This window comes from Tursiops truncatus, chromosome 12 (assembly GCF_011762595.2).
Source record: "Tursiops truncatus isolate mTurTru1 chromosome 12, mTurTru1.mat.Y, whole genome shotgun sequence".
Classification (NCBI taxonomy): Eukaryota; Metazoa; Chordata; class Mammalia; order Artiodactyla; family Delphinidae; genus Tursiops; species Tursiops truncatus.
Genome location: NC_047045.1, coordinates 88,582,552 through 88,609,435, shown reverse-complemented (window position 1 = coordinate 88,609,435; position 26,884 = coordinate 88,582,552). Strand labels below are relative to the sequence as shown.

The window sequence follows — 26,884 nt, the reverse complement described above, 5'->3', positions numbered from 1 at the left end:
GTGTTTGAGGTTTTGTTTCTAACCTGTAAAGTAGACCAGATCCAAAATTCTCCCTGTTTCCTCTAATCTCAGGCCTCAGCTCTCCAAACTAATGTTTCCAATTTTTCTCCCACCCTCTGACTTGGAATCATTGAGAACTAAAACTGCCTTTTTCCTGAAGCCATGCAAGCTAAAGTTGGACAATTTGATATAAGCTTAGAGAAATCACACCAGTTCATGTTGCCACAGCAGCTTCATGCTTGTTGCTGTGTGGTCACTCAGAAAGACCACCAGAGACATTCAAGCTGCAAGTAGGGAAAAGATGCCAGGTTGCCACTGCCTGCCCTCACTCCATCTGGAGATGCTTCGAACCCCACATCTAGAAACCTTACCTGGCTGCTTTCAGAACTCAGATTATAGTCTGCTCCAATCACTAACCATTGGTTTTCCTTTGTTGCCATAGAAACACCTTTTATTAAAAACCTGATGCAAGTATGTGCGCCATGTAGGCCTAACTTGGGGAACCCACCTGCATCGCCACTTCCTGAAATGAGACACAGCCTCTACTTGAACTGACCTACTCTCTGGACTAAGAGAGGGTTCAATGAGATAAAGACAACCCAGCAACTCAGGACAGGTTCAAACCTTCTTATACCAGGTGGCCAAGACAATAAGTAGTTCACAATGTCACCCAAATCTTTGACCAGATTCCTCGGGCCCCCAAGGTCACTGACTTAGTTTTATTGCAGGACACTTCAAATTTGGGACCGTGGATACAGACGAGATTTCAGACTGCTGTCTGTGTATTTATTATAGGATTTGGGACTAGAATCCTATTTAGATATGTGCTTTCTGAGTTACAATGCACCCTACCCCTGACTTAGCACATCAGCTACGGAGGCAGTTACATTCTCACCACCCTCACCTTTGACTCTGATGGCTTGGCATCACAGGCTGGGTGGTAGGGTGAGCCCTAACAGGTGGGGTTTTTCCTTTTTGTAACGCAAATGCATAACTTAAGCTTTGATTGCCCAGGCCCCCACTTCAGATAGGGCATCAGCTTCAAGGAAGGCTACCTGGGAAAAGCACATTGCTATTAGCCACGCCAGATACAGAGCCAGGCCACCTTCCCCACTGAGGTGGCTTTGTTTGGAAGATCTTATTTAATTGCAGCGACTGACCATTGGGCACTTGTTTTATTTTCTCTTTCTGCACTTTAAATTCCTGCTTTCATGTTTTAAATTCACCAGTAAAGAGTGAGCCTAGGAAAACCCCAGGCCCCCACGCCAAGCCCCAGGAAAAGTAGGACCCCAGGCCTGTGCTCACAGTATCCTTCTCTCCCTCCCTCCCTCTCTCTCTCCACCTCTCTGTCTCTCTATCCCCCTGACCTCGCAGTGTGGCACCAGGTGTGCTGTGTAATTTCCAGGTCCTGTAAGTAATAAACCTTTAGTTTTTCAAGTTTCCCAATAGTTAGTGCTGAGGGGTGTCTTGCCATCATAATGAGAACCACAAGGGCCGGTTCAGCCACAGTGTTGGTTATTGACAGGCTGGGGCCAGCACCCAACAGCTATTAAGATTCCTTTTTGGTATTTGAATGATCAAATGGCTAATGTTATGTGGCACATGTCATGGGTCTGCACAACGTTTGGCACAAAGCAAGAACGTGATTGTGGTCCACCCAAGCCTCGCTGCAGAGGGGTGGTCTAAACAAATTCTGGAATAAACAGTTTCTGCTCTTTTTGACATTCTGTTTAAGGGCATTCTTTTCAGATGTGGGAGTGCATTCTGTTTCGTTAGCAGAACTGACTTTGTATTTCAGACTTTGGGAGGAAGGTGCCTGGGTGTTTCCATAGTAAAGGTTACTATTATTAGTTTTGCAAATGGTTGACTGATAAACAGAGAAAAGGATGAAATTTGTGGGATATGCTAACACCTACAGATGCATCCGTCTGGAAGGAAGGGTTGAAGTGGGGTGCGGACAACTCAACATTTGAAAAGATAGCTTTTTCACATGTCTAGCAGGAATCTTCGTGCTGATACTATTAGACTGAACCATATTAAAGTACCAATATTTGACTGTCTTTACCCTACAAAATGGCAGCTCCATACGACTCAACCAAATATGTTTTTCAAAAGAGGGAGCAGTAATATACAGATCCAGACCCATATACAAAGCCTGCCTTTCTGCCACCCTTTCTTTCCTCTCTGACTTCTTTCTTTCCACTTTCTGATAAAAACTTTATTTAGTGCCAGCTTTGTTTCAGGCTTTAATTTTAGGAATAATTTATTTGATTGGTTTCTTCTGTATGTTCCCAACTTAACTTTAATTTTACTTCTATTGACAACTTCATGGTACTCTGACACACTGCCGGCACAAGAGCTGGCTCATGAAGGTACAGGGTATTGGGAGAGCCAATGAAGATTCTGGTTTTGGTCTGGGACACGTCTCCAGTGATGGCGCTCCTGCTTTGCCATTTAGGTTTTGAGTCACTTGCGGTGTGAGACCTCAAGTTACGAAAGTATGTATGTCACATTTACTGACCACACTCCATTAAGTCTGCCCTTTCCTCTGCAGTCCTTTATTTGAGTTTTTCAACAGAGGACTAAAAAAAATGAATGGAAGCAATTTAATTCCTATGTTTCCCTGGCAAAGATAAGAACATAAAGATTCCAGGAGAAGAACTGAATGGTAACAAAGCTAATATCAATATTGAAGAGAAATGTACAGTTTGACTCGGAACAAGTGTGCTTGTCTGTAATTTTGAAATTAATGGCAAGAAAAGTGAGGTTGCGTGGAAAAGATGGGCACTTACATGAATGCTTCAAGGAAGAGTGGGGACAGATGAGGAGGAGCAGTGGGGCAGTTGGTGATGGAGCAGAGACGTGTATCCAGGCGCAGGTGTTGGGCACTCAGATGTGACCCTGAGGCAGCTCGCCCGAGGAGGGGAGACCATCCTACCCCTCCTCTGCCTCCTCTTTTTTTTGCCAGCGTGTGAAGTTGCGTCAATAGCAGATTTATATTCTCCATACAAATACTTTCAACCCCCGAGTCTTAGAAAACGGGGCATCCTAACTCTCCACATGCAGGGTCCAGGGCACGTGGACACAACCTCCTGGCATTTCTGTCCTGGCAGCATGGCTCCACTCGCCAGCGTCTGGAGGCAGGTGTTTCATTGCACCGCTGTCGCTAGATTACCACTCTCATCATCAGAGTGACCAGCTCTTCTCTACTTCTGCTAACGTTTTAAGGAAGTACGTTGGTCAGGGGCACCCACGCTGACCAGCCACATAGCCTGGGTGCCTTCAGGCTGTGGGCCACTGTGGGCAAGCCTGGGATGTGAACTCGGGCTGCGACCCTGGGGCCGTTAATGGCTGTCACGTGTCATTGGAATCGCAGTAGCAGCTGTTTATAGAGAGATGCTCCCAATTGAATCACTATGTACTAAATTTGTAGTTACCCCTCTGGGTAACAGAACAAGCTATTGGCAGGAAGAAGAGGAAAATTACGCAAATTTAACAAAGTACGCATGCCGCATATACTTTTCACTGTGAAATGCAAGATCCAGTAAAGACGATTTCCACGTTTGGAGCTTGGCCTCCGGTGGGTTTAGCATCACCCTCCTCTGATGTGGTTCTTGTTGGTAGCACTCTGCTCCCCAGTCTCGGACTTTTCAGTGTTTCTCTCTGGGTGGCTCCGTCAAGTCCCCATCATGCTGTAGCATCTTCCTGGAAATGTCTCCTTTTTGACCAAGACTCAAGCTGCTGCTGCCCTTTGTCTGCTCTCCTGCTGCAGCCTTTCCTTTATATAATGATCTTCCGACGTCCAACAGTCTCCTATTATCCAGAAAGGACCCTGCTTTTGTAATTTACAAATATTTACTAGCCACCAAGAAAACGCCAAACTTTCCACTAAAGAACTGAAACTTTGCCTTTGGACCTGGAGAGCCACACACATGATGGTATGACAGCGGTACCCGGGCACGTCAAATCACATTCCATCCTCAATGAATAAGCCCTGGGTGACTGAAATACATCACAGATGGATGAGAAAATATGAAAACAAAAATACCTTCCTAAGTGAAACCATACTGATTTACCTTCTGTGAGATAAAGAAAGTAGGATGTTTCTTTCAAAGATATGGAATGAATCCATGCAGTTTGCTATAGTTGTTTTAAAGTAAACTATATTTTAAAAATTTTGCGGGGGGGATAACTAAGTTGACCATTTTTCTTTCTGCATGGATAACAAACATTTTGCTCTTCAAAAGAGGAAAATTAATTAGGAAAATCACTAAGCAAGCCATAGGACGGGAGAGAATATTTACTACATATATCAGACCAAAAGCTTGTGTCTCAATAATATAAAGAACTACTATAATTTATCATAAAAGACAAACAACCAAAAATGGGCAGAATAGTTGAATAGGCAGCTCACAAAAGAAGATACGTGAGTGGCAATATGAAAGGGAAAATTGCTCAATATCATTAACCGTTAGGGAAATGCAAATTAAAACCACAATGAGATACTTCTATACACATCAGAATGTCAATAACTTAAAAAGATTGACAATACAGCGTTGTCAAGGATTTGATCATAACTCTCAAATATGGCCAACAGAGTGTAAAATGGAATAGTCTGGGAAAATGTTTGGCACTTTTTCAAAAAGTTAAACATGCGTCTTCCCTGTGTCCCAGAAATTCCACTCTCAGATATTCATCTAAGAGAGAGAACATACAGGTCCACAGAACACCTCATGTGAGCATGGTCATCGAAGCTTTGTTCGTAGTATCAAGAACAAGAACAAGCCCTGAGGTCCGTCACCAGGAAAGCGGAGGCGCTGTGGTGTGTGTATACAGGGGATACTTCTCACCGATGCAGGCGTACGCTTCTGATACGCGTAGTAACGTTAATGGATCTCACCTATTATGCTGCGTGAAAGAAGCCAGACGGAAAAGAGTACACAGTCTATGACAGAAATTACATGAAGTTCCAGAAGAATTCAAAAAAAACTATGACAAGAGAAATCAGACGGCATCAGGGGCCTGTCTGGGTAGGGACAGAGGCACCTTCTGGGGTCGTGGACACCTTCTGTCACCCGTGTGGGCTCCTTGAGTGAATGCATTTGGAAAAGAGAATGTGCTTCTATATGTAATGACGTCTCAATAAAATGTTTCCTAAAAGAAAAACAGACACAGATGTGTGTGCATATTTCCAGTAAAGGTTGGGGAATGTGACCAAACAACAATTTTAGTGGTAAAACTGGACCTAACTTCTGCAATATTTCATCCAGTTGCTTATTTAACAGCTCGCATCCTGCACCCGCTGTGCTCCAGACCCTGTTCCGGGACTTGGGAGACCACGGTGCAGTGGGGACGTACAGTTCTGGAGCTGGCAGCCAGCCCGAGGACGGGCTTCCTGAAGGGGGCTGGGCTCCCCGCCTCCATCTCAGTGGGAGACTTTGATGGCATCCGGGCTGCTCACCTCAGACAGCTGGGCTCATTCCTCCAGAGCAACGACCATGACTCTGTCCTAGGGGTCTTCATGATGATGTTTTAACTACCCTGCAGCCTACCATTCAAAAACCAGAGCTCTAATTCCATCAGGTGTAAGTGCAAAAAATAGATTTTGATGAGCGAGCATTCCGGAAAAGAGGTAAGAGAAGTAAATGTAATAAGTAAAAATTATGCAAAGGGGAAATTCAAAATGTTGAGTAATTTTCTACCCCAAATATTCCGACACCATTTTAAGCTTCTTAACTCTGGGGCTAGTGCTGCCTTCCTCTCTCTGTTGCTCAAATATCACTGCAGTTGGCTGTGTGCACACGGGCCTTCCTGCTACATCTCCTGTCCTTTAGTTTAGTTTGTTTACAGGATTGTTCTGGACGGACACGTGGGTGCACCTCTTTCTTCTCCACCCCAGGAACGCCTTTCTAGGTTGGAAGGCCCACACTTCTGTTCATGTTTTCTGAGCCCTTGCTCTCTTGTCTTTACATGAAAACTTGCTTGCGTCCCTGTCCTGTCCTTTCTAACGTCTTCAGTCCTTGATGCTAAAGGGCCGACCGAACAACATTCAGGCAAGCGTCAGTGGGGCTGGGTCCCAGGAGCACAGCGCTCACACAGGCCCTTCAGAACCACAGGCCTGCACGGCGTTGCTGGCGCAGGGGTCAGCATGGCCCGAAGGCCTTTTGTTTCCACGTTGCCTCAATGTGCATCTTCTCCCCACGTGTGATGGTGTGTCTGCTGTGCTGTACCAGAGAAAATCACCACTTCATGCATGTTTTTCTTTTGCCTCAACAGATTCAAATGTTATGAGGTTTGTCAGGAATTCCCTTGAGTTTGTACCAAATCTTTGTATCTCTTTTCCTTCATATTAGACAAACATGTTTGGCATAAACTATTTCAAGGACTGCAAATAGAGGAGAGCTCTGAATGGATGGCTTTTACTTTATGGAGAGTTAATAAATCTCAGAAAATAATAATCTGGGCAGGATGCAATGAAGCTGAATAGTTAATCTGCATAGAATCAAGTATGTGATATGGAGCCCACGTTCCACGTGGCAGAGTCCCAGTTCCAGACAATCACCGCACAGACTGCCAAGAAACCAGGACTTGGGGAAACTATGTCAGCCTTTGAAACGATATGAGCTGTAGGCGGATTATTGACTAATCATAGAACAGGTGGCTCATTTAAAAATTCTTCTTATTTCAAGCGAGTGATAATTTTTGTATTGGTTGTGAGTCTTAAGGGCATAGAAAAGTGGAAGAGATATTGGAAAGGGAGTTAGTGCCGGCACAAGAGTTTGCTGTGATAACACTGCAGAACGATCCGCATACCTGCTGGCTCCGTGCTCCTGGGCAGTTGAGAGTCAGGCGGAGGTCCCTTCACCTGGGGCGCACAGCCACCTGGAATGGCTCTTCCTGGGTCAGAGGGCAAAAGTGCAAGGTGTCCAGCAAACTCTGCCCTTTGTGGCCTTGGCCAGCATCATGTCTCTCCATATTCCAAGGTATATCACAGGACCATGGCCAATTCACCTCTCCCTGTGGAGGCTCAGTGGGACTCCAGGACTGGGGGCTGGGGGCACAGTTCTCCAGGGCACAGGAGAGCTGTCTGAGGCCTACGCTCAGCTGGGTGTGAAGGCGTGTGGCTTAGATGAGACAATATTTGTGCACAAACCGCTTTTCTCTGTGATCCTCACGTGTGTCCGTGTGACAGTAAGGAGCCACAGCAGCAGTGCAGCCACAGCACAGCGACCCTGTTCCCTTCCCAGATGGCAGTGATACGGAAAAGGAGAAATACTTGTCCAACTACTGCTACTAATATTAGAGGAAGGAATGATTCCGTTGATTGCCTGATGACCCTCTGCTCGGTTATGGATCCCCAGCTGTCCTTGCTGTGCCTGGAGTTGGGCTCGGTTCCATACTGAGGTTTCTCTCCCCTACTGCAGCAGCTCAGGTAAACTCTGTCCTGTCATTTCAACAAACATGCAGCACATTGTATATATATATATATGGCATCCAACTGATGTGTTCGAAGATCACGTATGTCCTGGTGGCGTAGACATCGATTCTTTTCTTCATTTCCTTAATGCCTGCTGGATATTCCCATCTGTCAACCCCACACGCAATTCAAACTGACATCCTAATCTGGACTCATTATCTGTCATCCCCAGCCGGCCTCTCTCTGGGTTCCATTCTGTCAGTAGCCCCATCACCCAGCCATTCACCAAGCTAGAGACCTCAGAGCCCCCTTGGGCACCTCTGTGCTGGGCCTCACCTCCACCCCGAACACTTCTCAGTAAACAAAATTATTTTAAGAGATTAGTTACAAGATTATCAAAATGAATTTAAGAAGCTAGAAACGAGCTCATCCATTGAGTGGCCACAGCAAAACGCCTCCCACAATTGCAGAAGTTGCCATGTTTGGGTCCAGCAAGGCAAAGGGAACAGAAGAGATGCCTCTTCTGTGCTATTGAGAGGCATATATCCGCTGACACAGAGACAAGACCAATCCAGAAGACTGTTAAGTCAAAAAGCCCTTATTGCAGAAGGATGATTCTGTGTATAGACATTAGTAATTGTTAAAAACCCCTGTAGAATCCCTGAAGAGAAATTCGTGGAAGAAAATAATTTGTCCTGAAGGCGGTACCATAAGAAGCATCTGGATGAATATCAAAAGCATGTTTGAAACAAACGAGGTCGATGGAAGCCCCACCTGCGTCTGTCTGTCTACCATTCCTGTGGGTGCAGTAAGAGGAGATGGAAGGCTCTGAACCAAGAGTTCACTCTGGAAACCCAAGGTTCAAGGAGTGCACAGTTTTAATCACATAAAGAGAGAAGCTCTTTATGTTAAAAATATTCCTGTAGCTCTAATTTCCACGCTACAAGTGTTATCTAAATGATGAATTAGTAAAATCCAAGCCATCGCTGTCCATCCAGTTTTATCTTTATGAGAGGAAATGTAATCTGAAGACCACTCGAATTTCTAAGCTGCCTGACTGCTTAAGGAAGTTTAACCAAATGTTTTTAAGAAAAAGAACGAATTAGGAAAAAAAAAAAACATGACATTTTGTGAGCTATTCTTACTTTGAAGATTTGTTTATGATAGTAGTGTCTTATAAAAATTGTTCACTTAATTGACGTATGTGAGGTCCAAAGTGTAAACAATTGAAATATATTAACATGTAGTGAAAAAGTCCACAAATGTAAAGCAAAAGTCCAGCTTTGGAAAAGTAATGTTAAAGATGGCTTTGCAGTCATGTGTGGTTGGTGTTATAATTTGAAGCCAAAAGAACAAAATTAGTAGAGAAACATCTGTATATTCTTGTGGAAGAGTTTCTTTATTTTGAAATAGTTGAATTTAAAAGTTCTGCTGAATTAGAAATCCTTTTGCATCATCAAAACAAATCTCAACTACGTCAGTCAGTGAGAGAAAAGCAAGTTAGATTCATAAATGATCACACATTTTAAGTCTATTTTAATGAGATCAATTTTTCCAATTTTGTTTAATGGCAAGACAGGACATTCAGTCAATTAGAGGACGAAGTGATACCTTGTCTGCTCATGAGTACAAAGACTTGTTTTTTAAGCAATGGTGATTATCAGAATGATTCGGTAAAAATTCTGAGTCAGATTCCTATAGCCAATTTGTTTACAAAGCCTGATATAAAAGAGTGATATTTGCAAGCACATGCTAAAGTTTTCATTTAAAGTTTGAAAATATTGTTGTTGGAAGTGTTCCAGCTCAGCATTTAAGGATCTCTCTAATGTTTGATGTTTCACTTTTCCCTCAAGGTCATATAATACAAAGAAAGGAGGAGTGCGTTTTCGCTTGCCTCGCCCACGTAGGTGCTCCTGCGTCCCCCGGTTCACCCTGGGCGCCAGCCAGCCAGGCGTTTCTGTGTTGTGGCCGTGTGGAAACTTGGGAGGCCCAGGGCACGCGCAAAAGCAGACCTGCCTTGTGGCCTCCCTGCCGCCTTCGCAGCACATCCGTCCCTCCTGGCCGGGATCGCAACCACCATCCTTGAACAGTCGCCCCGTTCCCATAGCGCTCCCCGCACATGAGAGTCCCCAGCTTCAGAGCTCAGCCCAAGTGTACGCTCCGCTTGCCCTCCCCGTCCTGGGACCCCAGCCGCCCCCCTCAGCTCTGTCCTCCCGCAGCCCACGAACTCCTTGAAGCAAAGGCTGGATGTCACGACTCTGCATCTCCAGCTCCTACGCAGGGCGGATGCCTGCAGTTCGGTTCTGTTTGCTGAGCCGGGTGGGCCGGAGCCTGGCGCTCCACACAGCCCCACCACGCATGTGGGAGAGGCCAGCTCTCTGGTCTTCCGGCTCCATGTTTTTTCTCTAAGTGACAGAGCCTGTTTTTAAATAAAGCACACCTCACTGGGAGGCCCCATATATGAAAACAGATTTGGGGGGCAGTTCAGGTAGCAGAGGGAGTGGGGACCCCAACACTGCCACATTCTCCCTCCCACCTGACCCAACACGCGAGGACTCAGGGGCTCATGAGTCCAGGGAAATTAAGCTTCCCATTTGCCCAGCCCAGGTCAGGGGTTCAGCTGTCACGGCTACCGCTGGACTGCACGGGGCCCGGGGGCCGTGAGCGTCCACAGCCCCACCTCCGGCTGCAGCCGGGAGGCTCCGGGCCAGAGCTCCGCTGGGTGGGGAGGACGGCGCAGCAAGGCGGGTGCTGGTGCTGGCGTGGAGCCGTGCTCTGCACCACCCGCCTCACCCCTGCAGTTCCAGTTTCAGCTGGGGCGGAGGGAAAGTTCCACGGCGACGACTAATCTCGTCTTTAAATTTCCATCTGTAGTAACAACAACAGTGCCTAACCCTGTATAGTGCTGCTGGGTGACAGGCACCATCTAAGACATGCCTCTGTCCACATAGTACCTCAGCCAGGCCTCCCGCCTATTCTCGACCCCACGTTATAGCCACGGACACTGAGCCCAAGGCAGGTGCTTGTGGCCTGAGAGCTGGAAGTGGAGCCAGGGCAGCCCGGACCTAGGGTGCAGGCTTGTAGTCACGACGCAGAGTGGAGAGCCCAGAAAGGTCTCCAATGAGCATTGATGAGGGATTTCACGGCAACAGAAGGGAGCCGTGGGCTCACTACAGTCACGTTTGAGGTTTTCCATTCACTCAGGATTGAGGCAAAACCAGAAACATTCGAAAACGTGAGAAGCAGGCCCCAAAGCTATGGTCTGCATGTGACCCCTGCTCTTCTGACGGTGATGTGGTGTTTTTAATCAGCCCAGCTCCAGCCTATCACGGTAAGCTTGCGTTGTCTGCATTTGAAGGTGCTGATGATTACAAGCCCATGCCTCCCTGTGCGCCCAGCCCTCTCCTAGGCCCTGACTTAACCCCTGCCTGAGCCTATGGGGGGAGCAGAGAACTAGGGGAGCCCTGGGGGCGGGTAACAGCCTCTGCTGCATGCAAGGGGCCTCTGGCCCTTGTTGGTCACCGACTCTCCCAGAGGAGAGGGGAGCAGAAGACAAGGTGAGGCAGGATGGGCCTGTGCTGCTGGCTGGTGGCCCCAATCCAAGACCAAGAGCAGCGCTGGAGTCTCACCCGGAAAGCGTCCACCCTCCATGGCCGTCCACAGCCATGCAGGTCCTTTTCCTAGATTTCACCTCCCACAAGGTCTGGTTGCCTCAAAGATTCAAAGTCTAAACCACCACAGACCAAGGGCCTGCCCTCCCCCAAGGACAAGCTGCTCCACTGGGAGGGCGCTGACCTCGGCCCGGGATTCCGAGATGCGGCTGGAACACGGGCAGCCCTGCAGGCTCGGGCAGCATCACTGCACCGGGCGGCCAACGTGATGCCCAGAAACGCTTCTCCAGTTTCGCAGGAAGCCCAGTCACATCTGGGGGCCCCTGATGCCGTCCACCGACACCTGTGCTGCGGATGCCCTGAGCCACAAACATGGGCTCCTGGAGGACAGCAGGTTATGAAATCTCACTGCAGAGCGTTCGTCCAGAGGAACCCATCCTTAAATGACCTGTGAACTGGGCAGTGACGGGTGGGCGGAGAGCACGTAACGGACGCGTGTAGACATGGTTTTCTATTCCAGCGATGATGGCAGTTATACCTGAGTCTAAGTTATTAGCCTCAGGAGAGCATATTGTGAGGACACAGAAAGGCGTCCTGTGAAACCTATGACTACAGACCTGACTGACACCGTTGAGGGGTGGCAAAGGCTCAGGTGAAATATCGTGTCTTTGTTTTGTTTTAGCAGAAATGTCCCAACCACGTGTGGAAAAACACATACGTGGAAGGCCTACCTGGTGGGTGTGCAGCCGACTCCTTCAAAGACATTCTGCTTCCGAGCTGGTGTTTGAATGTGCATTTCAGGGGGCCACCTAGGATGTGACAACAACAGCCTCTCCCTGACCCAGAAACACCACCCCAGCTGATCATGGAGCCCACAGTTCTACCAGTAAGTCTCATTTCTACTTCTCTGAGTGATTTTATAATAATTATTGTAGACAGGGACAGCTTCATGGCAGAAGTCAGCTGGGAGGCTAGTTTGAAAGCTATCAGTCAGGTGTCTCCCGTGCTGTGTGGAGCTATTCCTAACCCCGTTCCTGCGGTGGCTGGACGCATCCGTAGGCGCTGTCCTCCAGGCATCCGTTCTTTCCGTGGGTCTTTAGTAAACCCCTATCAGGCCCCAGAGGATGGGGATGCAGGAAGGAACACGAAAGCCTTGGAACCACTCTTGCAGGGCTGTATTCTTCCAGTTGTCACGTCTCCAAAACGCTGGTCCACATTTGACTCCCTCTTCCTCTCACACCACACATCAGATTCTCCAGAGATCCTGCTGGCGTGGCCTCCAAGGGTGTCCTGGGCTCGGCTGCGCTTGGCTCCTCCACTGCCGTGAGCCATCCGAACGCCGACACTCTGGCTGGGACGTCACGTGACTTAGCCTCCTCTGAGCCCCACAGCAGACGGGCTGACGCTCACCGTCTCTCCTGTCCTCCTGGGCACACGCTCCTCTCTGAGCCCAAGCTCTCCTGCAGGTGGGAGTGGCCCACAGCTGCGTTTGGGCTGGAATGGGGTGGGGTGACTGCACTCCTAGGCTGAATTCTACAGCTCCAGGGGCACAACTCCTGTCCTGCCCTTCTGCAGCTCAGGTCAGGGGACCCAGGTGACACAAGGGAACTTGGTCCTGAAACATGGCTTGGAGGAACGCCACTAGTCTGGAAAACTGGTTTTGACCCACAAGTACACAGTTGGCCCTACGCTGTCGCTCACCTCCTGTACCAGCTCAGATAGTTTGCCAAAGCATTTCTGGAAGCTTGTCTCCTTCTCTCTCAGATCAGCAGAGCAGACTTCCTCCAGCCTCCCTGTCTCCCTGCACCCCACAGCCAGGCACAAGCCCACTTCGCTACCTACGGGAGGACTGAGCAGAACAGTGACACTATGAATGTCTTCAGTACATGCGTTCACTCCCCCCAGGGCTTCATCTGATGCCGGCTCATGCTACGGACTGGGAAGGACTGAGCACCTGCCATACAGCTCGGATTTCCTGACATGCGTCCACGGCACAAAAGCCATAGGAGGTGCTTTGGGAAAGAGATCCTGTAATCATATGTGTGTGGGAAATGCTGCCCATTTCTTTCTTAGAGCTTCAAGACCGTGGTGGTGATGCACAGGAAGTGTCCAGAACTGTTACGGTTCCACAATCTAGACGTTTCTCTAAACCTTCTGAAACGGATGAACTTCCTTTTCTTGGCTTGTTGTGTTTGGTTCTTCACTTCTGAGGCCATGCAAGGGAAAGTTCAAAAGACATCAGAGGAGAGAGAACACAGAGCAAGAGAGAGGCCTGCTGGTCCTGCAATCCCCTAGAGAAAAATCTATGCTGGAAAGGGGTGGAGCTTCTACTCTAAATATTTAGTAAAAAAAATAAAAAAATAAAAATTGCTATGCTTTCTGAGCCACTTTATATTTTTTCTCCTAAGACTTCACCGAGACCATGATTCAGCCTTCCATTTTGTATCTGCAGAGATTTAAAGCGGGGATTAGACCTTAGGTATTTCGGAAAACGTCTAATAAGCTTCCGTCCAGCCGCGCTGGTCTCCGCTCCCTGGCCGGAGGCCCCGGGAGCACCAACCTGCGTCCCCCGTGGGCGCCGCCTCCCGCCCTCCACTCCCCCGCCAGACGTCCGGTGACTGCGGTTAGGGACACACGCTCCTCCAGCCGAGGGAGAGCCGCGCTTCTCCCGGTCACAGCGCAGCCGCCTTCCTCGGAGCCAGGCCCCTTGTAGATTCACTGCAGCGTGGAGGCTTGGGACGAGGGACCACTGTCACTGCCCCCCAAACTGCAGGCCCCGTCCTCTGTTCCAGGCCCAGGCCGCGGTCGGCAAGCTGGAACCTCTCTTTGCCTCCACTGGCATCGGGCAAATGCCTTCAAACCCGGAAGACAGTGGCTCGGCGCAGCTCCTTGTTTGAAGACTACAGCTTGGTGGCTTCTAAGAAAGAGTCCAGACTCTTGCAGGACCACAGCCATGTACTGTCCCTGGCACCACGTAGACAGCCAGAGCGCCCAGGCCGGGTGACCGGGTCTCCGGTGCCCCGCCCACGCTGGATGCCCGCCTGGTCAGGCACACGGCGCACGGCCATCCTCTCGCTGGGCCGGCATCATCGCACCCCAGTGTCCGCGGATGGCTTGCCTGGGCCACGCACAGCGCCGGGCAGAGAACACGGGCCAGACGCCGTCCATACAGTGTCCACTGGTCACTGGGCAAATCCTGCCCAGGGCCACTCTGCCGGGTGGGCCAGGCGGCCGTGAGAGCGGCTGGGGCCAACCAGGCATCACGGATGAGCCACGGCCGCCGGAGCAGCGCACGCGGCCACCTGCTCTGCCCGGGGGAGCAACACCCACGCCGTCCAGAGGCGGCTGCGAGACCAGAAATGGGCCCGGAAAGGGCGCAAGGGGGGCTAGTCCCGCGAGACGCGATAGAGGCGGAGTCGGGTGGGGCGGGGGTAGGTGGGGCCCCGCCCAGCCGCCAGGGGGCAGAGGCCGCGCCGCAGCTCCGCTTGGACTCAGTGCGGGCCTGGTGCGCACGCGCCGGCTGCTGGCGCTGCTGCTGCTGCTGCTGCTGCTGGTGGCGCTGCTGCTGGTGACGCTGCTGCCGCCGGGGTGGCGACCTAGGACGTCCTGCATCCAGCCTGGAAGAGGGTGAGGCGCGGCAGGCACTTCCTGTCGGGGCTGGTGCTCTGTGGGGAGTTTGGCTGTGCTCCGGGCGTCCCTGGGAGGCAGTGCTTCAGGCAGAGGGTGGTGGGCCTGGAGGTCTGGGAAGGGCGCTGCTGAGGAGGGAACAGAAGTGAGGGGCTCGGAGGCGGGGCCCCTGGGGAGGACGGCCTGGTCGGCTCTGTCACTGTCACCTGGGGGTGTACGAGGCGCGTGCCGGGACCCCCGGGGCAGAGGGCCCCCCAGCGGCCGCCTGCTTCCTCCACGTCCTGCTGCCTCGGGTCGAGCGCCCGCTCTTCCCACCCAGGATTCTTCGGCCCTGGGTTCGTGGCTGTCTGAAATCCGCCTCCGGTTGAAGCGGGTTGGGAATGAGAGTGACGAGACCTGGATTCTGTGGCCGGAGACCCTCGGTGGCCCAGAGGTGCCCAGAGGCACGGCTGCAGGGTTTGGGCTGAGTGTCCCGGCAGCGTCCGCGTCGGCCGGTCTGTGCACCTCCCGGGACCGAGGCTGGCGTGGCCCGTGCCTGGTGGCCAGCCCTCCGTGTGCCTTCTCATTTCCTCTTGTTGTTTGGTGACACTTGGACCTTCGTCTGGTAACGAAAAACCATGAGGCGTGGCGTCTCACCCGGGTGGTCCGTGATCCAGAAGTGAACCAATAAATCCCACACTGGGAAGCTCAGTACGGCAGAGAGTGTCAGGCAGCTTTGGGCCGGGCAGTCGGCGTGGCCAGGGGCGCGTGGGCTCCGCTGCAGCAGCTGTTTGCACAGCCCCCTTGGCGTCATGCGTTCCAGAGGAACCTGGTGCTCCCAACTGACTTGCGTTCCAGCTCTGTTGCGGCAGCCTCCAGGGGCATCTCGCGTGTAATTCAGCTGGTACACTCAGGGCCAAGCCAGCTTCCTTAATTTTCCTTTTGATAACTCAGGCCTCAATTTTATAGCTCAAATGAACATGATTAATAAGACAGATCTTACTTAGCACTTAATTAGTTAACAAAGGGCTTGTCAAATTCTGAAGCTGAAATTTGCTCAAAAATATAATGATTATACAGTGTGGTTATGCAATAAAAGTAAGTTGTTTTAGCCCAAACTGACTATAGCTATTGTGGCTTTTTAAAGGAGAGGAAAGAGTTTTTCTACTCCCTTGGAGGAATTGGTGGTGAAGGGGAAGCCTGGCATCCTTATTCCTCTAATATTGGGTTGCCCAAAAAAGTTTGTCTGGGTTTTTCTGTAAGATGGTATGGAAAAACCGGAACGACCTTTTTAGCTAACGCAACAGTTCCATCCGCTAGTGTGTGCGGTTGGACCGGGGGTGCAAAAGCGTGTGCCCCTGGTTTATGAGAGGAGCCCATCAGCCTTTCCTGATGAGACACGGCTTCCAGCACGACTGACGGGTCCCCAGCGGGAGCAGGGAGACCAGGCTCTTTGGGGCAGGGAGGCTGAGGTGTGTGGGATGGACAGCATTCCACGGCCCAGACTCTCAGAAGTCGGTCCCCACACCCAAATGTCCCTTGTGAGTGACCTGTGAAACTCAGAGAAGAGGGACACGGCCCTGCCTGGGTGATGAGGTCATCTTCCTGCAGGTGAAGGCGGCACAGAGAGAACCCCTCAGAGCTTGGCCTCGTCACCCCACCATGCGCATGGATGCTGGCAGGGAGACACACAGGAGGCCACTCGGGGGACAGTGCACCACCAGGGCGCCAGGTGAAGACATGACTCATGACAGTGTGACGTGTAGGGCAGGGTCAGGTAACACGGAAAAAAGCCTGGAGCAAGCTCCCGGCGTCCTGCTGCTCCGCTTCCAGAGCAGGATGCGGGGTGCCAGCATCTCCTTGTTCTGGTGGAAATGGCAACGCGAGAACAGAAAATGAGACGGGAGTGCATCTCAGCACGTCCACACAGCGCACCCGTCACACGCGCAGCCGCAGAGCGTCTCGAGAAGGCGGATTCAAGCCAAGTCGCACTCGGCGTGTGCCGGTCAGGGCGCGCCTGTCCCCCCTCTTTCTTTTGCCCCAGCTCGACGCGCTCAGCCCCTTGGAAGGTTGTCCCCTCACCCCATGGATTGCTTTCTACAATCTACACCCTCAGCAAGTGGTTCTTGAATGGCGGGCATTCAGTTGGACTCAACATAAGTAAATGCTCTGTGTCAAGCCCTGCTGTGCAGTGATGTCACCCTGTAGCTTTTTGACCCAAATCTCCTTCCTGGGAGTCACCCCTCACATACTGATGTGTTGTCACTGGTTTTCCTGCTTCAGCTGCCCTTGGGTCATTGGTGGGTTGGCAAACACTGGCCCTTTCAGCGTCTCCCTGCTCTCAGCCCCTCCAGCTGCTCAGCAGCGACAATACCCCTTTCATCCCAGAAGGTCATCTCTGGGCCAAACACGCAGGAGGCCCGACGTGGCATCGTTCTCTACCTGTCAGAGGACGTCCACATACCCAGAGAAATATTCCTTTTCTTCAGACAGAGAAGTGGGCAGGGTGACCCCTCCAACTTGACGCGATACAGCTGTAAGGGGTCGTGGGAACGGGGAAGGAACTTGTGTTATCTCACAACCTGCTTTTTGCCACTCACAAGCTTTGAGATGTTCCATGAGGTAATACCCCTTCCTTTAACTGCAGCTGTGCACATTCCTGTGCTGTGGGAACAGAGTCAAGACGTTTGGAGACACTGAAAGGCATTCTCTGTCTCTCGAGGTGGAAGGCAAGTAGGGAAGTACATGGAGACTTCTGGTGTCCTAGGAAATGGAGCTGGGAGCCTTTCAGACTTGTTTAGCAGAACAGAATGGATTTTGAGGTCAAGAAAATGATCTTGTATTTTGCCAGAAAAATCTCAATTACATGTGAGGAACCACCTTTTTCTTGCTCTAATGGATTTTTTCCAAGATGAAGTTAGTGATGAAACTGGCTAATTTGCATATTTGCAGGGAATAAAAATTGAGTCAAGAATTTTTCATTGGGTGGTTCACTTTAGCAACTTTAAAAAAAACTTAAAAGGAATCCAATGCTTCTTTCTTGTGATTATAGAAAGCTGTATTAGTTTAAAAGTTCTGGGGCTTCCCTGGTGGCGCAGTGGTTGGGAGTCCGCCTGCCGATGCAGGGGACGCGGGTTTGTGCCCCAGTCCGGGAGGATCCCATATGCCGTGGAGCAGCTGGGCCCGTGAGCCGTGGCCCCTGAGCCTGTGCGTCCGGAGGCTGTGCTCCGCAACGGGAGAGGCCACAGCGGTGAGAGGCCCGCGAACCACACACACACACAAAAAGTTCTACCATTCTCTATCACATCTGGTTTTTTTGCATGAATTGACTCTTTTTTTTTTTACATCTTTATTGGAGTATAATTGCTTTACAATGGTGTGTTAGTTTCTGCTTTATAACAAAGTGAATCAGTTATGCATATACATATGTCCCCATATCTCTTCCCTCTTGTGTCTCCCTCCCTCCCATCTCCCTGTGCTATGCGGCTGCTTCCCACTAGCTATCTGTTTTACGTTTGGTAGTGTATATATGTCCATGCCACTCTCTCACTTTGTCACAGCTTACCCTTCCCCCTCCCTGTGTCCTCAAGTCCATTCTCTACATTAATGTCTTTATTCCTGTCCTGCCCCTAAGTTCTTCAGAACTTTTTTTTTTTTAGATTCCATGTATACATATATATGTGTTAGCATACGGTATTTGTTTTTCTCTTTCTGACTTACTTCACTCTCTATGACAGACTCTAGGTCCATCCACCAAAACATCTAGTTTATCTATTGTTGAAGCTCAAAGGGCCTTTTGCTTTAATTTGGGTAAAGCCTGTCTGTAGCAGCAGGTTCCCAGGGTTGCATCCCTGACCATCCCCTGACTTCTGTCAGTTCCACTCTTCTTCCCTTGTTGACCCTGAGTTACGTTTCCCACAGTAACTTTCAATTCCAGGCATTCACCCAATTTTCCTTTCCCAGGTTTCACAAGGCAGGCTCTCTGAGTTTATGAGAACTTTGAGCCCATCCGTAGCAAGTCAAATGCTGTCTCCCTCCTAAGCGCTGGGGTCTAGAACCTGTCACTCTGGTTCTGCCTTGTTCTTGTCTCCCAGCTGAGTGTGTTCATGTCTGCTGGCCTGCCTGGGTTCACGTGGACCAAAGGCGATGACCCGTCTTCAGGTGTGATCCCCCTCCCTCTGGGTGCTTTGTGTGGGGCAGGGGCAGGCACCGTTCGTTCACTGGCTCGCCATCCACAAGTATTCCCTGAGTGCCCCCTGTGTGCTCTGCTCTAAGTGCTGTGAGCTCAACAGTGAGCAGAACTCATGGAGAGAGAACATTAAACAAGACAAGTAAATGTGAAGTTAGGAGTCTTTGGAGAAAAGACAGGAGAAGGGGTCTACTCAGGGTTGCTAGGCAGGCTTCACAGACAGGGACATCTGCAGAGCTGAGGGTGGGCCGTTGGGATGTCTGGGGGGAGAGCAGAGGAATTGGATGCAGAGGTCCTGAGGTAGGACCTTGCTCAGTGTGGTCGGTGAGCAGCAGGAGGGCCCCAGGGCTGGAGCAGAGAGAGGGGGAGGGGTGGTGATGGCCGCAAAGAGGACCTGTCGGCAAGGGAGTGGCACAGACTTGTGATGGGGCCTCTGAGAGGACATTGGGTGACATGGGAGACCGTTGAGGGTTTAGAGCAGAGAAGTGATTCAATTTGACTTAGTTTTCCAAAACCTTACCCTGATGCTAAGGGCTTAGACAACCAGGAGGTCAGAGGGCACAGTCCCCTCACTTCTGCCACTTCAGGGACCTGCAAAGCTCATCGAGTCTGACAGTGAGTCCCAGAAGGCCTCACTGAGAATTGTATACTCACGGTTGTGGTTTAACTCAAGGAAAAGGCACAGACTAAAGTCGGTCAAGGGTAGATGTGTGTAGCACAGGGTCCAGGAGATGCACAAGTGGGGCCTCCGATGGCCCTCTCCCCGTCGAGTCAGGACTCTGCCGGTATGTGTGTGATGGCCAGCCAACCAGAAGTCACCCAGCCTCGGTGCGGAATTGTTCCTGGGGCTCTGTTATGTAGGCATGAGTACCTGTCCTCGTGGCTTATCTGTCCATAAGTTCCCTGCCCCTGAAGGCCTCAGGGCCCACACCCCACATCACATTGCTGCTGCCCTGGCCAGCCCAAGGCTCCAGACACACACAGATCCCTCCCAGGAGCTGAGGACCGAGACCAGACCCCTTTGGGGACAAAGGTGGATTCTTCACTGTGCATCTGTCTACTGTGTTAAGTAGTGACCACTGAGTCTCACGGAGTGCTGCCAGCTTTGACCCAAATATATCTTCTCAACCAGAGCAAGAACTGTAAACATAATTAACATTTCAACCTCTTGAAGCAAAATGGATTCTTATACATCAATAATATGACTGTATACTCTGACTGGAGAAATACTAAGCAAAGCATTGAAGGCTTAGGCAGTTCCTAAAGCAGTAATTTTAACTCAGGCCTTGGCAGTGTTACCACTTAGGAGCGATGTTGATTCTCCTGATGCGCCGTCACTTCTCTGGTTCAGGGGAAGATGCAGAGGAGCGTTTGTGTGATTGATTATTCAGTGAATGGACAGCCGCCTGCGCTCACCACATTGCGTGTCTTCCAAACACCTGGCTTATAAATAGCAGATATTCGCAAACTACTGGGGTTGCTGGGGCACCAGAGCCTCCCAAAGACCTTCAGACATTGCTGATGTCCAGGAGCTCACAGACCAGGGAGCACTTCTAAGAACAAAGCTGGAAGAAGCGTTTTTCATTGTAGTTGAGCATCAGCTGTGAGTGATGGGTGTTTCTGGAGAAGTCTCCTGTCCCAGGACACAGAGGGTCATTATGAGGGAGGGAAGCACAGGGGGGCCCTGTGTACTAGGGAGCGTCACTGGGGGGGACCCCCATCAAGGAGAGGTTAAGCATATGCACATACTGAAAACTCAGAATTGGCCACAGGCCGTGGTGTACATGGAGTGGGGACCTTAGACGGTGAAAAGGGGACTGTTGCCTGGTAGAGTCCAGAGGATAAGAGTTTGCTGGGTTCATCCTGAAATGAGAGTTAAACAAAGTCATAGGTGCTATAAAAGTTGTGGTGGCTTCTGCTGAGGTAGTTCAGAGAGTCGGTTTTCCTGAAAGAAACACACGGGTGATTTGGAACAGTGTGTTAAGACCAGTCTTCCTTTCCTTTAGAAGCGAAACAGTAAGAACTTCCCTCCTCTCTTCTTTTTCCCTCCCACGGTTGCTCTTTCTTGCCCAGTTTCCTAGTTTATTGTATTTCATACTGAAACCTCAAAAACTGTTGAACAATAAAACGACCAGCAAAGCCGGCCGAGGTTGTCCTCTCTCCTCCTGCAGGTGGGACGGCTGACTCAGCCCCTCCCAGGTGTCCTCCGGACAAGCTGCTGTTGATGAAAGCAGAGTGCTGTCCATGTGCAGTGCTGGAGAGGATGAAATATTTATGGTGGGGATTCCACACCAGATGGAAGAATTGGGAATGATCCCTCACTTTCCTGGGAAAGCAAACCCACAATCTCTAAATCCCATAACCTGAGCACAAATGGCTGTTGGCTCACGGACTCCAGCCGGGCCTTCCCGCCTCCCCTGTGTGGGGACAGATGCTCAGGGGCAGAGTCCGGCCGTGACTCATGCGTGACGGTAGCGCTCGGTCACGCCTCGGAAAGCTGCAGCCTTTGGGACCGCGCTCAAATCCCCGTTAGGGATCTTTAGAGCAAAACCATATTGCTAGAAGGGATTCCTCTGTGGGCCATGAATTAACGAGGCTTGTCGTACGGAACAGTCCTCAGGGGCACCGACTTGTTGGTTCTAATTTGTCCTGTACTTTTACAGCTGGTTTGCTTCCTGGACTTCCAAGATTTACAAATTGCGAGTGTGCTTGTGAAGTGGCGGAATCTACTTGCACATTTGTTTCTAACTACTGATTGTCGGGGGATAGTAGAATTCAAATACTTGCATAAGCTTTAGAAACCGAGGGTCAGTTCGGTGAACACTTCTAGGTGTTATTCCCATAAGAGTTGAAAGTTGAGCACATCCATGGTTTTCTTCCCTGATTTCTTGTTACCACATTCCTATGTACGTCTGAGGATAAAATGGTTTCCAATAACGTTCTCAGTACCTACTAATTATGTCTGATGTTAGCAGTTTGGTTGATTTGTTCAGTTTTAAATTATTTTGTATTTTCTAAACAGCTAAACAGTGTTTTTTTCTCTTGTACACTATTTATAGGTACTTTTACGTGTGATAATATGCCACATTTTCTTCCAACAGCCTGGACCCCAGGCCTGTTCTTTGCTAAAACAACACAAGGTTTAATCCTATTAATCCGTGGCATCATGACAAGAAAAATGCCATATATGTACTTTTATTTTCCTCAAGTATTCTAGATATTTTACAGATGGTGGCAAAGGAGTGTATTAGCTCTTTGGAAGCAGAGCTTAGAGTCAGTGTGATTTTATTAGAGTTAGCGGTGGAGGAAACAAGGAAATCATTCCCTAAACACAATGTCAGTCACCATTTCTCATGCAAAAATCATTTAGGTTGTTCTTTTATCAAAGTTACATCTGCATCGAATAATTTATTTATACTTGTTCATACAATTTTTATAATCTTTTCCAGGGAAGAGGAAACTTGGGGCTTGAGTTATATCTATAATATTTTATTTTTCAATAATAAAACCCCAAAGCAATATGATAAAATGACATTCAGTGGAGGTGGGTGGAATGGTGGGTACATAGGTTTTTGTTATATTTATTCTTATTAAATTTATGTTTATTAGATTATTTCCAGGGTGGCTTCTGGCTTATGCATGTTTGTGGAGGCAGAAATTTTCTATACTTTCTAATCTGTTCATAATCAACTATAAATATAATCTTGGCTTTACTCTGAGCAGTTAGCATGTTTTTGGATACAGAAAACCCAACTGAAAATGACTTAAAGAAAATATCAAAGTCACTATTTCACATGACAAGAAGCCCAGTGACGGAGTGGCTTTAAGTTGAGTTCACAGAGCTGCCGACCAGGTAATTAATGCCCACGGTCTTCCCAGCTTTCTGCTCTGCCGTTACCAGCCTGCCTTCCTGTCCTTCGTCTGCCACGGCCGCAAACTGCAGTTTCTTACATCTTTTCTGGTTTTGGTATAGGGTGATGGTGGCCTTGTAGAATGAGTTTGGGAGTGTTCCTCCCTCTGCTATATTTTGGAAGAGTTTGAGAAGGATAGGTGTTAGCTCTTCTCTAAATGTTTGATAGAATTCGCCTGTGAAGCCATCTGGTCCTGGGCTTTTGTTTGTTGGAAGATTTTTAATCACAGTCTCAATTTCAGTGCTTGTGATCGGTCTGTTCATATTTTCTCTTTCTTCCTGGTTCAGTCTTGGCAGGTTTTGCATTTCTAAGTATTTGTCCATTTCTTCCAGGTTGTCCATTTTATTGGCATAGAGTTGCTTGTAGTAATCTCTCATGATCTTTTGTATTTCTGCAGTGTCAGTTGTTACTTCTCCTTTTTCATTTCTAAGTCTATTGATTTGAGTATTCTCCCTTTTTTTCTTGATGAGTCTGGCTAATGGTTTATCAATTTTGTTTATCTTCTTAAAGAACCAGCTTTTAGTTTTATTGATCTTTGCTATCATTTCCTTCATTTCTTTTTCATTTATTTCTGATCTGATTTTTGTGATTTCTTTCTTTCTGCTAACTTTGGGGTTTTTTTTGTTCTTCTTTCTCTAATTGCTTTAGGTGCAAGGTTAGGTTGTTTTTTCGAGACGTTTCCTGTTTCTTAAGGTAGGATTGTATTGCTATAAACTTCCCTCTTAGAACTGCTTTTGCTGCATCCCATAGGTTTCGGGTCATCGTGTCTCCATTGTCATTTGTTTCTAGGTATTTTTTTTATTTCCTCTTTGATTTCTTCAGTGATCACTTCGTTATTAAGTAGTGTATTGTTTAGCCTCCATGTGTTTGTATTTTTTACAGATCTTTTCCTGTAATTGATATCTAGTCTCATAGCTTTGTGGTCGGAAAAGATACTTGATACAATTTCAATTTTCTTAAATTTACCAAGGCTTGGTTTGTGACCCAAGATATGATCTATCATGGAGAATGTTCCATGAGCACTTGAGAAAAATGTGTATTCTGTTGTTTTTGGATGGAATATCCCATAAATATCAATTAAGTCCATCTTGTTTAATGTATCGTTTAAAGCTTGTGTTCCCTTATTTATTTTCATTTTGGATGATCTGTCCATTGGTGAAAGTGGGGTGTTAAAGTCCCCTACTATGAATGTGCTACTGTCGATTTCCCCTTTTGTGGCTGTATTTGCCTTATGTATTGAGGTGCACCTATGTTGGGTGCATAAATATTTACAATTGTTATATCTTCGTCTTGGATCGATCCCTTGATCATTATGTAGTGTCCTTCTTTGTCTCTTCTGATAGTCTTTATTTTAAAGTCTATTTTGTCCGATATGAGAATTGCTGCTCCCGCTTTCTTTTAGTTTCCATTTGCATGGAATATCTTTTTCCATCCCCTTACCTTCAGTCTGTATGTGTCTCTAGGTCTGAAGTGGGTCTCCTGTAGACAGCATATATATGGGTCTTGTTTTTGTATCCATTCAACCAATCTGTGTCTTTTGGTGGGAGCATTTAGTCCATTTACATTTAAGGTAATTATCGATATGTATGTTCCTATTCCCATTTTCTTAATTGTTTTGGGTTCGTTATTGTAGGTCTTTTCCTTCTCTTGTGTTTCTTGCCTAGAGAAGTTCCTTTAGCGTTTGTTGTAAAGCTGGTTTGGTGGCACTGAATTCTGTTAGCTTTTGCTTGCCTGTAAAGGTTTTAATTTCTCTGTCGAATCTGAATGAGGTGCTTGCTGGGTAGAGTAATCTTGGTTGCAGGTTTTTCTCCTTCATCACTTGAAATATGTCCTGCCACTCCCTTCTGGCTTGCAGAGTTTCTGCTGAAAGATCAGCTGTTAACCTTATGGGGATTCCCTTGTGTGTTATTTGTTGTTTTTCCCTTGCTGCTTTTAATATGTTTTCTTTGTATTTAATTTTTGACAGTTTGATTACTATGTGTCTTGGCATATTTCTCCTTGGGTTTATCCTGTATGGGACTCTCTGTGCTTCCTGGACTTGATTGACTATTTCCTTTCCCATATTAGGGAAGTTTTCAACTATAATCTCTTCAAATATTTTCTCAGTCCCTTTCTTTTTCTCTTCTTCTTCTGGAACCCCTATAATTCGAATGTTGGTGCGTTTAATGTTGTCCCAGAGGTCTCTGAGACTGTCCTCATTTCTTTTAATTCTTTTTTCTTTATTCTGCTCTGCAATAGTTATTTCCACTATTTTATCTTCCAGGTCACTTATCCGTTCTTCTGCCTCAGTTATTCTGCTATTGATCCCATCTAGAGTATTTTTAATTTCATTTATTGTGTTGTTCATCGTTGCTTGTTTCATCTTTAGTTCTTCTAGGTCCTTGTTAAATGTTTCTTGCATTTTGTCTATTCTATTTCCAAGATTTTGGATCATCTTTACTATCATTATTCTGAATTCTTTTTCAGGTAGACTGCCTATTTCCTCTTCATTTCTTAGGTCTGGTGGGTTTTTATCTTACACCTTCATCTGCTGTGTGTTTTTCTGTCTTCTCATTTTGCTTATCTTACTGTGTTTTGGGTCTCCTTTTTGCAGGCTGCAGGTTCGTAGTTCCCGTTGTTTTTGGTGTCTGTCCCCAGTGGCTAAAGTTGGTTCAGTGGGTTGTGTAGGCTTCCTGGTGGAGGGGACTAGTGCCTGTGTTCTGGTGGATGAGGCTGGATCTTGTCTTTCTGATGGGAAAGGGACCAGACAAAGTCCCTATTCTTTTGTCTCTGTTTATTCTTTTTTCTTTTGTCCTACCCTGGTACGTGGGGACTTTCTTGCCTTTTGGGAGGTCTGAGGTCTTCTGCGAGCATTCAGTAGGTGTTCTGTAGGAGTTGTTCCACGTGTAGATGTATTTCTGGTGTATCTGTGGGGAGGAAGGTGATCTCCGCGTCTTCCTCCTCCGCCATCTTCCCCTCGTCCCTCCCATACACATTTGGCCATTGGACCAATTATTTTCGGGTAATGTGTTAATGTCACCCAGAATTAGTCTCCGTGGAGCACATTTTGACAGTCACTACCATAACCTAGTAACTTGCTTGTGAACCAAACCCTAAGCCTTTGACAACTTAGTCTGTTCTTGTTTATCTCAGAAGCTGGCTGAACCAAGAGTAGCATGTCTCTGTGGCCCCCACTGTTTCCAGCTGTGCCATTGCCACTGGAATCGACTAAGATTAAAAGGTCAGAAAACAAGTTTGTACATTTACACTCACGGCTGACCCCCACCATTCCGAATGACCTCCCCATGACCTTGTATGGGCTGCAGCATGGGGAGTATTTGCCAGCATGAGGTCCCCCTAGTTCTTGAACCCCATCAGTGATGGCAAGGTGGCCCTTCATCTGGAGGACGGGCTTGGAGACAGTGCCCTGGGGCGACTGAGTGGTGTGTCTGCATCCCGGCTTCTGGGGGCACAGAAATGAGCCCGTTTTCCTACCTCACCCCTGGCAGCATGTTCCTCTTCCACCTGGGCGGTGCTCTTTGGTCCAAGGATCATAATCACGTGTCTGTTTCTCTATAATCCACATCCCGAGGCTTGGTGGCAGTCATATCCAGGTACCATAGTCATTTATTATATGTTTTCGTGATTAATCCGGTGGGTTTTTTGACCAAGGGATATTTTTCTAGCACATTTTCTATTACCTGACCATGTTAAATCCACAAATTTATGGTTTTTCACAAATGTTTTAGTCAAGTGTAGCCATTTGTTTCCCTCAGATCATTTGCGGGGGCCTTGACAAGATGATGTCTTCATTAGCATCTCCAGACTTACTGAAAGTGTCCCCTCAACACCACCACCACCAATAAAAGCAAAAGTAAAAAAAGGTTGTTTAGGGTCATCTTGCATTGCTCAACATTAGGACCCAGCCACTCCTTAAGAGGCCCTATTGGATAATTTAAGAATAACGTGAGACACCAAACCTGCATACTAGGAGCACATGGTATATAAGGGGAGTGAAAAGAGCAAGAGAGAAGTTAATAGTCACTTGCTTAACAGAGCAGGAGACCTTCCTTCTTAAGAAAGGTCATACTTTCGGTCAACATTTCTGATTTTGCTTTTGTCTTTACCAAGATACTTTTACTTTTTTTTAAATTAAGGTATAGTTGATTTA

The 26,884-nt window shown here is 48.2% G+C and overlaps 1 long non-coding RNA gene across 4 annotated transcripts in view; it reads left to right on the top strand.

Annotated features, from left to right (window-relative positions):
- The window catches only part of LOC109552815 (uncharacterized), a 141,289-nt gene that overhangs the window by 101,986 nt on the left and 12,419 nt on the right, over positions 1-26,884 (top strand). Inside the window, exons 6-11 of one of the 4 annotated variants that reach the window (XR_012324994.1) lie at positions 443-7,432; positions 9,271-9,320; positions 10,292-10,748; positions 11,714-11,914; positions 12,279-12,494; positions 12,793-14,655. This is a non-coding gene — a long non-coding RNA (uncharacterized lncRNA). Of the gene's footprint in view, positions 1-442; positions 10,749-11,713; positions 11,915-12,278; positions 12,495-12,792; positions 14,656-26,884 lie in introns of all 4 variants that reach the window. The other 3 variants (XR_012324992.1, XR_012324991.1, XR_012324993.1) reach the window with 3 other exon arrangements.